This window comes from Triturus cristatus, chromosome 11 (assembly GCF_964204655.1).
Source record: "Triturus cristatus chromosome 11, aTriCri1.1, whole genome shotgun sequence".
Lineage (NCBI taxonomy): Eukaryota > Metazoa > Chordata > Amphibia > Caudata > Salamandridae > Triturus > Triturus cristatus.
The window spans coordinates 213,112,401-213,125,883 of NC_140594.1; the positions used below are offsets into that span (position 1 = coordinate 213,112,401).

The 13,483-nt window shown below is 44.5% G+C and overlaps 1 protein-coding gene across 4 annotated transcripts in view; it reads left to right on the forward strand.

Annotated features, from left to right (window-relative positions):
• Nucleotides 1–13,483, forward strand: part of UBE3B (ubiquitin protein ligase E3B) — a 389,404-nt gene that overhangs the window by 382 nt on the left and 375,539 nt on the right. For 2 of the 4 annotated variants that reach the window (XM_085632989.1, XM_085632992.1), the window contains exon 1: nt 16–265. The exons of 1 other annotated variant lie outside the window; for it this stretch is intronic. The gene's annotated coding sequence lies outside the window, so the exon portion shown is untranslated. Of the gene's footprint in view, nt 1–15; nt 266–1,090; nt 1,248–13,483 lie in introns of those variants that run through there. One more of the 4 variants, XM_085632990.1, reaches the window with a different exon arrangement.

A 13,483-nucleotide genomic window follows, 5' to 3' on the forward strand; every position in this document is an offset into this window, starting at 1 on the left:
AACTTCCGCCCCTCTGCTTGCTTGAGCTCCATGCTAAGTATATCATTACTTCCGCCACTCCCGGTGCACCCAGGAAAACAATCCGATGTCAAGCACTCTACCTTCAATCCCGGTAGCAACTAGTACTGATCCAGACAAGTAGCAAGTGTCGTCTGCTTAAGGAGTAGAGAGGCATTTGGATGTCACTATGTACGGCTGCTGCATCCACATTTCCCTTCAGATCGACTGAGGAGATCAGTCGGTGATTTTCAGTCTGCTTTGAATGGTGAGATCATCACCCTGTCTTCTTCGCTCTCTTCGTGAGATTGCCCTATAGCCCTTTCCTTTAGATACTCGCCCTGTATTTTGAGCATATTTACTCCCACCCTTCGAGCCCGCTTCCTGAGATCAGCCTTAATTTCCAAGCCTTTGACTATTTTTGTGGGTTATTTTAAAGAGTGAAATCACGTCCTGCCAATTGGCCCATATTATTTAATGTACGACGTTTCCAGCCAGTCTCCTGGCTGTTTATTCAACAGCACCGTGCATTCTGGGACTCGTTGTTTAATTTTCCCTCATTTTAAGGGTGGCCTCCCTAGTCCCAGAATACTAAGGGTTCTACTGAGAATTAAAGAGTGTTTGACGGTGTCGTGCATTTGCCATCAAATTAGAAGACAGTTGTAACTAAACCCTCCAAAAAAGAGAGGTTCTATTGGAAAGTTGTTGGTTTAAGTTGTTAATAACGTTACGATATCCCTCCTGTTAAAAGTGAATTTGATCAAGGTCTGTCAAAGGTAAGTTGAACAATGAATGCAACCTTACTCTGAAAGAAAGTGTCCGTATTCAGCTTTCTAGGTGAAAAGAGGTACGTGCGTGGTTTTATACCCTGCATTCCATTCCAATTACTAGGAGATTACAGTAGACGCATTAACATTCTTACACGAGTAATTGCACAACGTATGGTAATTCAGTCAGCAGGACATCCCGCACACTTAAACTGATTACAGACAACTGGTTCATGACAGATCTCCTTCTGACAAGAATGGGGACGTAAATGACTCGATGGTTCCCCCGGAGACTTTAACATGATGCACATGGTTTGTGGCTGTGCAGACTCGGCTGTTCCTTGTGGGCCTGACCTTGCATTTGCTTTGGGTTAAATCTGCTGTATTGTTTGTGACTGTCTGGTCCGGGGCATCCCCTAGTGAGTCAGTTTGCAAGCTGTAGAAACGGATACTTTCGGGAGGCACCAGGAACTGACATACATGGTAGTAGAAACGGATACTTTCGGGAGGCACCAGGAACTGACATACATGGTAATGGAATATTATCATGCTGGGACTGAAAATATGTAAATATTGAGTCCATTGACTTGATGCATGCTATAGTACAGTTTTTAAACACCGCTTTTTCCCCCGATTTGGTTTGAAAAGTTTACGGTTTATGCACCCATACACAAACCGCGTTTATGTTAGCTTGCCAATTTCTTGACCTTTCTAAATATTTTTCTTACATCTTTGTTGTTGTGCGCTAATCTTTAATTTCTCCGTTGACTTCCAGTGCCTCTAACTTTGTGTATGTATTAATGCACTAATCGAGGCGCTCTAGGTAGGACGTATTACGTGTTGCTTGACCTTATGTACTCACTAGAGAAAGAGCTTTAACAATCAGTACTGAGAGAAGGGATGTGGCTCCGCCTAGATGTTCACGAGGTGTGTGATTTCGTTGGAAAAGAGTGTTTTGCACTTTATACCTTATCGTAAATCTTATGTTTATATTTATAAACCAGTCATGCTACAGGTATGATCTGTTAATCATGAATACTTAAACAGAGGCAGTGGGCCTGACGTTTATATTGTGAAAAAATATTTTAAAGCCAATATGCTTTTAATGGCGAATCTTTCTTACACTGTGGTAAATCGTCTACATATGTATTCTTATACTCAGACTATCCGAGATTGCTCAAAGCAGCAAGGGTTTCGGTGTTGCTTACCCCCTTTGACACACCTGGGGTTGGAATATGTACATAGTGATACTCCCTGTTAGGCCTTTTTATGAGTGATTGTGTATTGTTCTGCCAGCTGTTATTTTGCACATACCTGTAATTTTTATAGCTACGTGACATATAGTTGGCTTGTGAGAGAGCAAATGTTCACTACACTGGGCCAGAAATTGCTATGTTGATAAGTTATTAATAAAGGCTATAGGCCCGATTGGTGCATTTTGAAAAGTTATGCCAGATTTAAAATGTCACATCTGTTTATAATGAAAAGGTTATGGCAAAGGAAGTAGTCCTTTAAGAGTGGATTGTTATTACACTGTGAAGAAGCCTGAACACAGGTACTTTAATACATAGAATCTTACAGAAGGCAAGGATTTTGGTTCTGTTCTCCCCCCCTGACAAACCGTTGAGGTAGTAGATTTACACTGTGATAACCCCTGTTAAGCCATGTCTGGAGGTGTTGTGCGTTGTTTTGTCAACTGTAATTATGTATATATTTGTAATTCCATGATATATATTCATGGTGATATGCTTGTGAGAATATGTCCCGAGTTAATATGGTTGCAAGCCAATAATAGAGTATAGGCTAGATTTGTTAATCGGGAAAATGTATGTCACATAAAAAGTATGTTTATTTTGAAACGTTTTAAGAAAGGCAGTAGGGTTGACTTGTTTAATATGAAAAACATATGTTTAAGTCTATAGGACTTTAAGGATAGATTATTATTGCACTGCCTTAATACTTGTAGAGATATTTTGTTACACAGAATCTAACAGATTACTGTTGTAAGTAAGGGTTGGTGTAAAAACACTGGATGTTGAATTGCACGGTGATATTCCGTGTTAAGCCTTCTTAGGAGTGAGTGGTTGTCAAGTCTAATTTTGTCCATATTTTATGACTTCGTGCTGATGTCCTCCTTGTGGAATAGTTTATGCTCAATGCAGTAGGGTTGATTAGGTTATAGTAATAAACCAATGATAAAGTATATGCCTGATTGGTCATGGGTAAACGTTATGCCAGGTAGCGTAGGTCCAAACAGTTTGTTATGAAAAGTTATGACAAAGACAATTGCCCTGATTTATTTATTGTGAAAACCATTTGTTTATGCTAATAGTCCCTGAAATGAGGATTATTATAGCATTTTTTTTATTGGATTTTTAATCTAATTCTTACCAGAACTGAACAAATACCATTAGCAGAAAAACAAATAGGCAAAAAAAGACACAAAATAAGATCTTTTACACAGAAGGAAAGTGAAAGTGTGGGTTGTTGTTACACTCTGGTAACTATTCATAGGTTACTTGTTACATGGAATTGCAGATTACCAAAGTAGGCAAGGGTTTTAGCGTTTTCTATTCCTTACTGACCCATTCCATGGGTAGATTTGCATTGAGAGAATCTTTACTACACCATCTTAGAGGGGGTTGTATATGATTGTGCCTGCTTTCGGCTGTGGTTTCTCCATTAGAGTGAGAAGCCCCACCCCCAAAATACATTTTATTACCATTTTATTTTTCATTACAGCAACCCTGAGACGAGTGTCAGATCAGGGTGGGGCCTTTGCTGCTGATTTGCAGCAGAGAATAGTGGTGGTTGCTGTTCCAGTTTAAACTGTGCATGTCACAGTGGCCAATCCACTTAAAAAAATAATAACAACCCATGTCGGGATGAACCCTCAAAGTCATTAAATTATTCATGGCTCCACCCTCTAGTAGCTATAGCATAGAGCAGTCAGACTTAACTTTAGGACAACGTGTAAAGTATCTATGCAGTTCCAAAACAGTAATAAAGGCCAAATTCAAAGCAATAAATTAATTAGTAAAATGTAATAAAGAAAACGACATAAAAATGACTAAAATGCAATAGGAGATATGAATTGTTAAATTTTTAAGTAGCAGTAGAGCCAAGAAGCGCAAAGTACCAGTGATAGTCGATAGCTGCAGTAGACCGGGACCCTGGCGTAATTTGAGGCTGACTGCGATGGAGCCTTCTGACTTAATACCTTAAGTCCTAGTCCACCACTCAAGCACACTTCTAAAGCTCCCAGGACCTCAGGGAAGGAAGAGGCTCACAAGTTATTAGGCAGAGGCCAACAGCAGGGTCCAGACCAGGTCCAATTGCCACTCGTCAGCTGGGTAAGTCCAGGGAAAGACCTCTTTTAGCTTGTTGCGTCTCTGTAGATTGAACAATAGGTCACCATTGGTAGCACAATCTATAGTAATACTTGTTCTAATAGTTTTGATTAGCGACTTTGTCCACTCAAGCACATTACACTCCCAGATAGCAGGGTGCCTGTTTGGTGAGCACCACTGTAATGCAACTTCTTATTACTGGTGACTATACTTCAGCCGTACAACTTTTACTGGGATGTGCAGCTCTTTTTCCAATTCTGCCATTGCATTAGTTCACAGTGTTGTTATACTCTGGAGCACATTCTCAAAATATAGAAACTGATTCCCTAGACTTTGTTTTGTACAAGTAAAACACGTTGCACTTTCTATTGTTCTCTTTTGCAAGTGTCATCTAGGCAGTAAACACCTTAGATTTCATGCAGAGTAATGATGTCACTATTCTTTACGCTACCAATACCAAAACTGATTTATAAAGGTGGGGAATTGCACATTCCGAACACTGTGGCTGGTGTGCAAAGGTAGGAAAGTACACATATTTCAATTTTCAAGTTAGTTTTATTTTTCTGTCCCATCTTCCTGGACACTCCTGTCTCTTCTTTCTACATACACTCTTTGAAAACTGCATACATTGATGCACTTCCCAGTAGTATTTTACTTCATGTTTTTGGTCTAATCACGTGAAAGTTAGATTTGCAGATCCGTATACAAATGGTTCCTAAACTTATTGTGAATCTCCCTAAAGTTACCACGGTGTGGGTGTTCTACTGTTTTTTTTAACTTTATCTAGCCGTTCCTCCTGACACTTCTTAGGAATACCTAGCATTCTAATCCTCAAAAAAAGAACTTTTGTTCTGTACTCGTATATAGCATAAATTATTCTTAATAAGATAGTGCTCGCATGCTTTAGATAATTAATAAGCATTTTGTAATATGCATAGATTTGAAATATGGGTGTAAAAATAGGATACATCTGTGCAAAAAACTAAAACTCATATTCACTGAAACCTTTGATACTCATGCAGGCAGGTGTACCTACTTGTTTAACTTCTCCACTAGAGTAAGTCACTGCTAGAGCTGAGAAAAGAGACAGAATGGGTTTTCCAACAGGGTTCACCTGATGCATTTCCTATCCTGAAATTACATGGAAAAGTACTCTTACAAAATGGCAGGCTTGTGTGTGCATGTTTAGTGGGAAAGTGGACAATCCTTTAGTTAAATGAAGATGTAGTAGAAACAGATTCTCTGTAATGAAAAAAATGATCTGTTTGGTCAGAAACAGGATTGTAAGCAGAAGTGCAAAATGCCGGATTATAAGCAGATGTGAAAAGACACCCTTTTCGCCTTTGTTCTAAATCAACAGACTGACCTAGAGTGAAAGTGTTAAGAATGAAGCTCTTGCCTTGGAATTCACAAGAATCAAACATTTCCATACAGTTCTTTGAATTTTGTGAATTACAAAGTATTAGTATGTAGACCTTTTTTACTCTCCAAATTTTACTCTCAATTTTGAAAATTGGCGCACTGTGATTTTATTAATTGTGAGTCTTTTACATGTGTGTAAATTACAGAATTTATCGAGACAGAAGTAGCAGTCACGCCTGTAAAAGGCTATGTGCATTATGTGAGAAGTTGGCCTGGTATATGCTGTCCACTAGTTATAGCGGGCACCCTGTACCAGTCCAAACAACCCCTTATTGGTTATAGGTTAAAGACAACCTTTATTGAAAGCTAGCCTAGTGGTAGCTTTGCAGAGCAGCCTTCAGGCTAAGTCTTGAAGGAATGTAAAGCAGCTTGTTTTACCAGTCTGTAATCTCTTGAGTGCCTAAATAAAAGATAACCACACCAGGTATATAAATAAAATATATGTATTAATTTCTAAACACACCCTCCTAGTCTCTTTATGAGACTAGAGGTCAAAACACATAAGTTACACTTCAAATATCACAGTAATAAGCACAAATACACGTCAGGCCCTATGGGTGAGCCAAACCATATACTAAAATAGTGGTATAAGAATCACGACTTAACTAGACACAAGGCCTAGAGCCTGTAGAATTGCTGGGACCCCAAGGAACCACCCAAGGTAGTGACACAGGGGACCCACGGGGGCCATGTGCAGTGTGAGAACACAGCCGCGAGCTCCCGTTAGCTTCTATGGGGAAAGTCGCGGTTAGATTTTTAAAGATTAAGGACACTTAGATTCGAGTCAGGACAAAACACTTTGGGACTTAGGAAGTTCTAGGGCCAACACCCACGGGAGCACCGGAGTACTCGTGTTACCTCACCCAGGGAAGCCGGGTGCATAGGTGTCAAATGGTGTCGGGTCGTGTCGTCGATTTCAATGGGAGCTGGCAAAGAAGTGCTTTCCGGGAAGATGCGAAGTGTCCGAAGAGATCCAAGCCAGGATCCAAGTCAAGAAAAACCTGAAAGCAGAGGGGACAGAGTCTGGGTCACTTGCCAGTGACCAGGAACGCGGTAGGCGGATGCCCACCGATGTCGGGTGATTTCAGGTGAAGAAGGTGAAGCTTGACTCTTCAGCCACGAGGACCAGGAGGCGTCGAGGACGACTAGGAGCTGGATTTGAAATGTCCCACGAAGGTTGTCGAGTGCTGCAGTGTTGGTGCCCGGATTGGACACAACAAGCCTTGGCAACAGCAACCCACGCAGAAAGGAGAAAGATGCTTAGGTGCAGACCAGCAAGGTCTGTGGGACTCGCCACTTGGTAGGGAGTCGGGGCACGTCTGGAGCCACCAGGGAAGCCCAAGGAAAATCAAAGTTACCCCCTCAGGGACCCACCAGTCAACGGACCAGGGATCGCAAAGGGACCTCGAGACGAAACACAAAATGGCCGCCCACGGGTCACTCGGGATGACTAGGCCGACAATCTTCAGTGGATTATGTGCTCGAGGTGGGGGCTACAAGTGAGCCCAAGCACGACTTCTGGAGACATCGAGAAGTCAATGCACTTGCAAAAGTGCACGGTGACCAGGAGTTCCGGTTCCACGCTACTCTCGAGGGCTGCGGGTCTCAGCTTTGCTAGGGACTCGGGTTGGCCTCTGAGATGTCTGGAAATCCTCTTCCTGGGCTGCAAATACTTTGGAGTCCAGCGGGAGCTTCGGAGATGCAGACCGGCAAAATGCTTCGTTGGTGCCTGCCAAGCAGGGGAGTCACTCCTTGACCCCAAGGGAGAGTTCTTCAGTCCTTTAGTCGTTAGTAGAGCGTTGAAGTTCCAGGATTCAGCTTCAGAGTTTCGTCCAGGGATATCTAAAGTTCTGGTTGCAGAGGTTCCTTACTTATACCTAAGGAAGGGGTTGGACTAGCTCTGGGGACCCACCTATGGGAGGGTATGGAAAGAGGGGTGGCTACACCCATTTCCTTTGTCCAGTTTTGCGCCAGAGCAGGGGTTGCAAGCCCCTGAACCGGTTTGAGCTGGAATATGCACAGGGACACCAAATGTGCCCCAAGTGCAGGACTTCAAAGCACTCAGGGTGCTCCCACCCAGCCCCAATACACAAGCCTGTCTGGGAGGTGGTTACACCTCCCTGTGACAGGAAAACTATTGTCCAGGCCTCCCCTGCCGGAGTTTCGGTCAGCAGCAGGAGGCCAGACCCGTGTCTGTGGCTGCAGCATTCATTTTGTGATGCCAGGGCTCTATTAGATTTCTACCGGGTATACCAGTACTGTCATGTCTCTCCCTCTAGAAGGGTGGGAGCATACTCCCACACCAGTTACTGGTGTGGGGGTATGATTCCAAGGTGTTTAACACCAAACACAACATGTTTCCGTGCAGCCAGTCCAAAGTTAGCATTAACCGTTTTAGATATAATGCGCTTAAGAGTATATGGTCAGGCTGCACCGCTGACAACCCCGGAGAAGGGATTCCGAAGGCTGCAGAGGGGCTCAGCTCATGCCTGGGCACCCTCTCACATATAACCAAGCACCCTGCCTTCAGGGTTGATAAGGCCTGCCATAGGGGTGACTGATGGGTTACTATGTGCAGTGATAGGTGAGGTATAGTGAACCTATATCTCAGTAAGGGGTGCATGCACCAACTTACCCAGGCTGCAGTAGCAGACCTGTGGTGTCATTTTGCATGGCTTTCCAGGGCTGGCACAATACATGCTTCAGCCCCTGGTAGGCCTCTGGGGTACCTATGCCCTGGGTACATAGTATACCATATACTAGGGACTCACAAGTGTACCCCAGAATCCAATCTGGAGTGTACCTTAAGTACATACAATCAATTTAGAGAGGAAGCAGCTAGGCTGGGGCCCTGAATAGCAGGGTCCCAGCCAGACTAAAGTCGAAAAACAGTGAAACACCAGCAAAAAGTGGGGGTAAACATGTGAAGCAGATCCTACTCTCCTACACATTACTCCCCGTTCTTTTTGTTATCTTTGTTATTTTTATTTGCAGTTTTGTACAGAGCAATCTAGAGCCATTGTGTGTCAGTGTTTTATGTAAGAAAAGTTTCAATACAGAAGCAAGTTAGTTCCTTTACATTTCAATTTGCTGAGGAACATTTCATGTTCAATATGTGCAAAATAATTTTATTTGAGGCATGTAATGTATTGGGTATTTCATTGTCCATTTTAAATTGTCTCCCGCTCTGTAGCAGATTAGGTTCTGTGGCAGATTAGGTTCTGTGGCAGGTTAGTTCGCATGTCAACAACAGTAGTATGTTTGTGTCCAGGCATATAGTTCTCCCTTGGTAAGGCAAAAGTGCCTGTTGCCATATAACCACCACCATTCATGTCCAGGTTCACCTAGTGGCCTGTTGCCGGGACTGGGGCAATCTGAGCAGTGGTCCTGCAGAGCAACATCCCTCATCTCTGTGGTTCCAGCTGTCCCTGGAAGATTTATCTTGAAACAAATTATTTAATTGTTGTTTATGGTAAAATACCAGGGATCTTTGTGAAAGTTGAGAAAAGTGGTTGTCTATTATTGCTTCCAACATGGCTACAACCAGAGAGCCCAGGTTAAATTGTCCCGTTGAAGTAGTGGGCTTGAGTTTTAGATGTAAAATTGACCAGAAATGACATACAAGTGTCCAGGGAATAATTTACAAAGACAGACAGGCCACAAAGCAAGATTAGAATGATCCATTGAATCTTATATCTAAACATGTTTTTCGATGAGCACCTTCCTAGAGTCTACAGTGTGTTAAATTAATGTAAAACTGTCAACAGAGACCCCCATTGAAAGAGCTTTTAAACTTAAGCTATGCTAAAAAATAATGCACCACCCCTGTAAAGTCTCACATTTAGGAACCCTTGGTTAAAGAAAGTCTCCTTTAACAAATGTTTAAAATGTTACTCCCCTTCTTAGTAATAACTCATGTGGTTTCCATCCAAACATACAATAAACAACCTAAACATTTCTCATGTAGATCAGAATTTAGCAATGCAGTCAAAAGAAAAACAAGGAAGAAATACGTATGAACATATAATTTGAAGCGTTAACCAACCCTTATATTTCATAAAACAACTTGAGTGACTTCTAAGTCAATTTAGCAATGAGAAAATCAAATTAGATTTAAAAGTGTGATATAAGTCAAAATGAAGTCCACGTTGGTAACACCATGTCCAAATTCAGATGATTTACAATTTGGAGGGGTATATGTCACTTTCAAGAGAAATGAGGACTGTCCAGAAATAATAGCACTTATTTATTTTACCAACTTACAAAGTGTTAGACCTGGCACCTTGGCGTGAGTCTCCCTTCCTCTTTTTGTCGCTGTGCCTCATGTGTTTTTATGGTGTTGGCCGCTCAGCGCGCTGTGCCACTGCCAACCAGTGTCGCGGTGCGAGTGCTCCCTATGTAAATTATATATGTTGGTTGGATTCCATGATTGGATTGTTTGATTTACTGTCAGACCCCAGTAAAGTGCGCCAGGAGCGCCAGGGCATGTAAAGGCAAACACCGCTGGTGGGCTTGCAGCACGGGTTGTGCCACCCACAGAAGTGGCCGGTAAAATATGTCTAAGGTCTGCCATCGCAGAACCTGCGTGCAGTCTGGTACTGACATGCTGACTGGTAAGTGCCCACACTTGCCGGTCCCTGAAACCTTCCCTTAGCTGCATGTTAGTCACCCCTCTGGTAGGCCCACGGGCAGGGTGCGTTGTAAGCCTAAGGTAGGACAAGCCTGGATGCGTGGCATGTCCTAGTAGTGAATGACCGCCATCTTGTTGTTCACTACTGCAAGGCTACCCTGTTCTCATAGGCCAGTATGGGCGGCTTGGATTGTTACACCCTATGATCCTAACCGACCCAGGGAACATGGTAGAAGATCGAGTTTAGTATGCCTGAACTCGGAATAATAAGGTACATCTTTTCCCAAGGTTTATTTTAATATTCCGGGTTTGCAAATGCCGCTTTTAGAAAGCTGGCCTTTGCTTGCCTAAACATTTCAGCCCGCTTCTGCGTGATGTGTATCTGATGTCTGGCTGGTATGAGTGACAGGGCTGGGGGAACCCAGATGGGCAGGGCTAGGTAGCCTGGTGGTGAATAGGACGATCGACAGGTAGATGGGTGGGAGGAGTACTCCTAGGCTCTGAATAGGACAGTGCTCTGCCACCTCAATGCCGGCTCCGCCCCCTGTGGAGCGTCTGAGGACTCTGCCCTGCACTCTGAAAGAAGAAGCCTGCATCGCGTAAACAAAGTGCTCAGAAACCGGACTGAACTAGGCAAGGGCCCCCCTGACCTGGGAGAACAAAAGATTTGCTGTATAAATGTAGGAGCCCTGCTCCTAAGAAAGTAGATCTGCTTTTGACCAAGAAGAATCTCTGCCTGAGGAGGAGGCACCGGGAAAGCTGTAGGAGGAAGACTGTCCCTGTCCTGGGGGATTGGCCTGCAGTGGTGACCTTGCTACCAAAGGGGAGAAGAGAAACTGTTGCTGAAGACTTTTGCTTTATTTTTACTTTCAAGACTTGTGCTTTCCAAAACGATCTCCAAGGGCTTGGAACTGAGCTTGCCCCCTGAACTGAGTCCCAGGACCATTGGGCTCTACCTGATCTTCACTCGCCTGCCGCTGGACTGTGGTGTCCTTCCCCTCCCGGAGCTGTGACCCTCGTGCCCCAGTCCCTCCCTGAGCCGTGACCAGGACTGCTTAGCCGCCCCCGCCTTGGGAAGAGCCTCGCTCGATCGGAGCCGCTCCCCCTACGCTGTGCTGGGCTGCCCCTGTCACCTCGCTCGCTGGAGGCTCGCTGCGCACCTTCACCCTCCCGCCGGAATCGGCGTTGTGAGCATCTCCAAGCCTCTGACGGCCCGGACGCAACCTGCGGGCCCGCTGCCCCGCTTTGTTCACCCGCCACCTGCAACACCCCACTCTTGTCGTGAGCCTGAAGATCAGACCCCCATCGTGAAGTGTGGGAGCCCCGGACGCTGCCTCGCCCTTCTGTCGAAGAGCCGCTGAAATCCCGCACCCGCCTTCGCGTCAAGAAACAAGGTACTGTACTTACGAACTCGACCGCGAGCTCGCATCGGATCCAGGGTCCGCAACGTTCTGATTTCCCTGTCATCTGCCGTGTGCTTCCCGGGCGCCGCCTCAGCACGAAGTGCGCTGAGGCCTACAGTTACCTTGTGCCCGCCTAAAGAACTTTCCGTAACAAAGAGAACTTTACCGTATTCCTGAGAATTGTGGCCCCATCAATTCAACATTACTGGGCCTTGTATTTGAATCTGCTGAATCTACATAAAAGCTTATTTTTATATACTTCCTGATTGGTGTCCGTTTGTGGTGCATGCAAGGGGTTTACTGTATGTGTAATTGCATTTGCTTAACCGTGTACGCCTGAGACTTAGCCTAGACTGCTCGCGCCACGCACCTAGAGGGTGAGCAGGGGTTATTCTGGGGAGTCATCCTTTGCCCTGACAAGAAGTAAAGGGTCCCTGCTTGTTGTGGGTTCACACCTGCGTCAACCAGAGCCCCCTCATTTCTAACACAAAGAAATTAAAATAAATTTACACTGTTCCATATATGCTACTGTCGTTACTGTCTTGTACTGAGTTACCAGGTACTGAAAGTAGATAGCTACTTAATCCCTGATAAAAGTATGCAGTGGAGAGTAGGCCTGGTTGAAATTTTACTGTAGTTAGGGACTTTAGTGGAGAGTATCTCCAGCAAAGTATATATTAATACATGACCCAGACCAGATGAGATAATGGCCCATACCTTAGACAGAATAGATATTGGCCCATTCTCATACAATCATATTTTCACTCCATTTGCTATACAGAAACTGCTATTCAGGCTGCCACTAATTTTCTTAACTTCTTCCCTTCTTCATCTGATTTTAACATGGTGTTCTAGTTTGTCTTCTCATGGTATTTCTGACAATACACATGCCTGGCTATTATCCCAGAAAGAATAAATGATTAATGGAATACTGAACAAATCAAACATTCACCTCCCAATCATAGATCTGGGTGAAATCCATCATTCTTTTGATCGCTACGCCACTCCAGTTTGGACTCAGCCATATGCAAATCAGTATTGACCCTGCTCCCCATGGGAACAGTCCAACCCGAACTGCCAAGCCAGGTCCTCCCTGGACTGAAAACAACCATCCTGCTGCCAGTTTCGGGGTATCACCCCTCATCAGCCAGGCTAGCTTGAATCTAGTGCCATAGTGAGCATGAGACCCACATCTAGGCATACCCTTCCCACTTAGGGTGATAAATGCAAAAAGAACAGACGATGGACGACGTAATGCTGAACAAATCAAACATTTTGGGCTGGACTGTTCCCATGGGGAGCATGGTCAATGGCATATTGCTGTGCCCAAACTGAAGTAGCATGGTGAGCAAAAAAGCGATGGATTTATCCCTGATCTGTGCCTGGGGGTGAATGTTTGATTTGTTCAGTATTCCGCCCATCACTTGTTCTTTTTTAGGTCGAGGGACCGTCCGGTCTGCCGAAGGCAGAACCGGAAGTCCGGAGATCTTATGTTTCTTAGAGTGGATATTTAGCCCGCCTCTCTTTTGCCTCTCCTCCATTGGCTGGCTTCCTAAACGGAGGCCAGCCATTGGAGGATAGAGCCGTCCCTCCAAATAGGCTCCGTCTTTTTCAGATTCGGGGGCGTGTTCCGTGCTCTTCTTTCCACTTTTTAGCCACGCCCTTTTTTAGGCATGTTTTTCTCTCCTCCAGCCAATGGCAAGAGGAGAGAAAAAGAAACACGCCCCCGAATCCGAAAACGCCACTGCGTTCCTCCGAGGCATTTCTGCTTTGCCTCGGAGAAAGGCAGTGGTGTGCTTGCCTTTTGCTCTGCCTTGTTTTCTGGTTTTACTGTGGTTTTGTTAAAGCCCTGTTTTGCTCCAAACTGAAACACACGCCATGCCACCATCTGTGCGGTAAGAGCTTTGCTGCTTC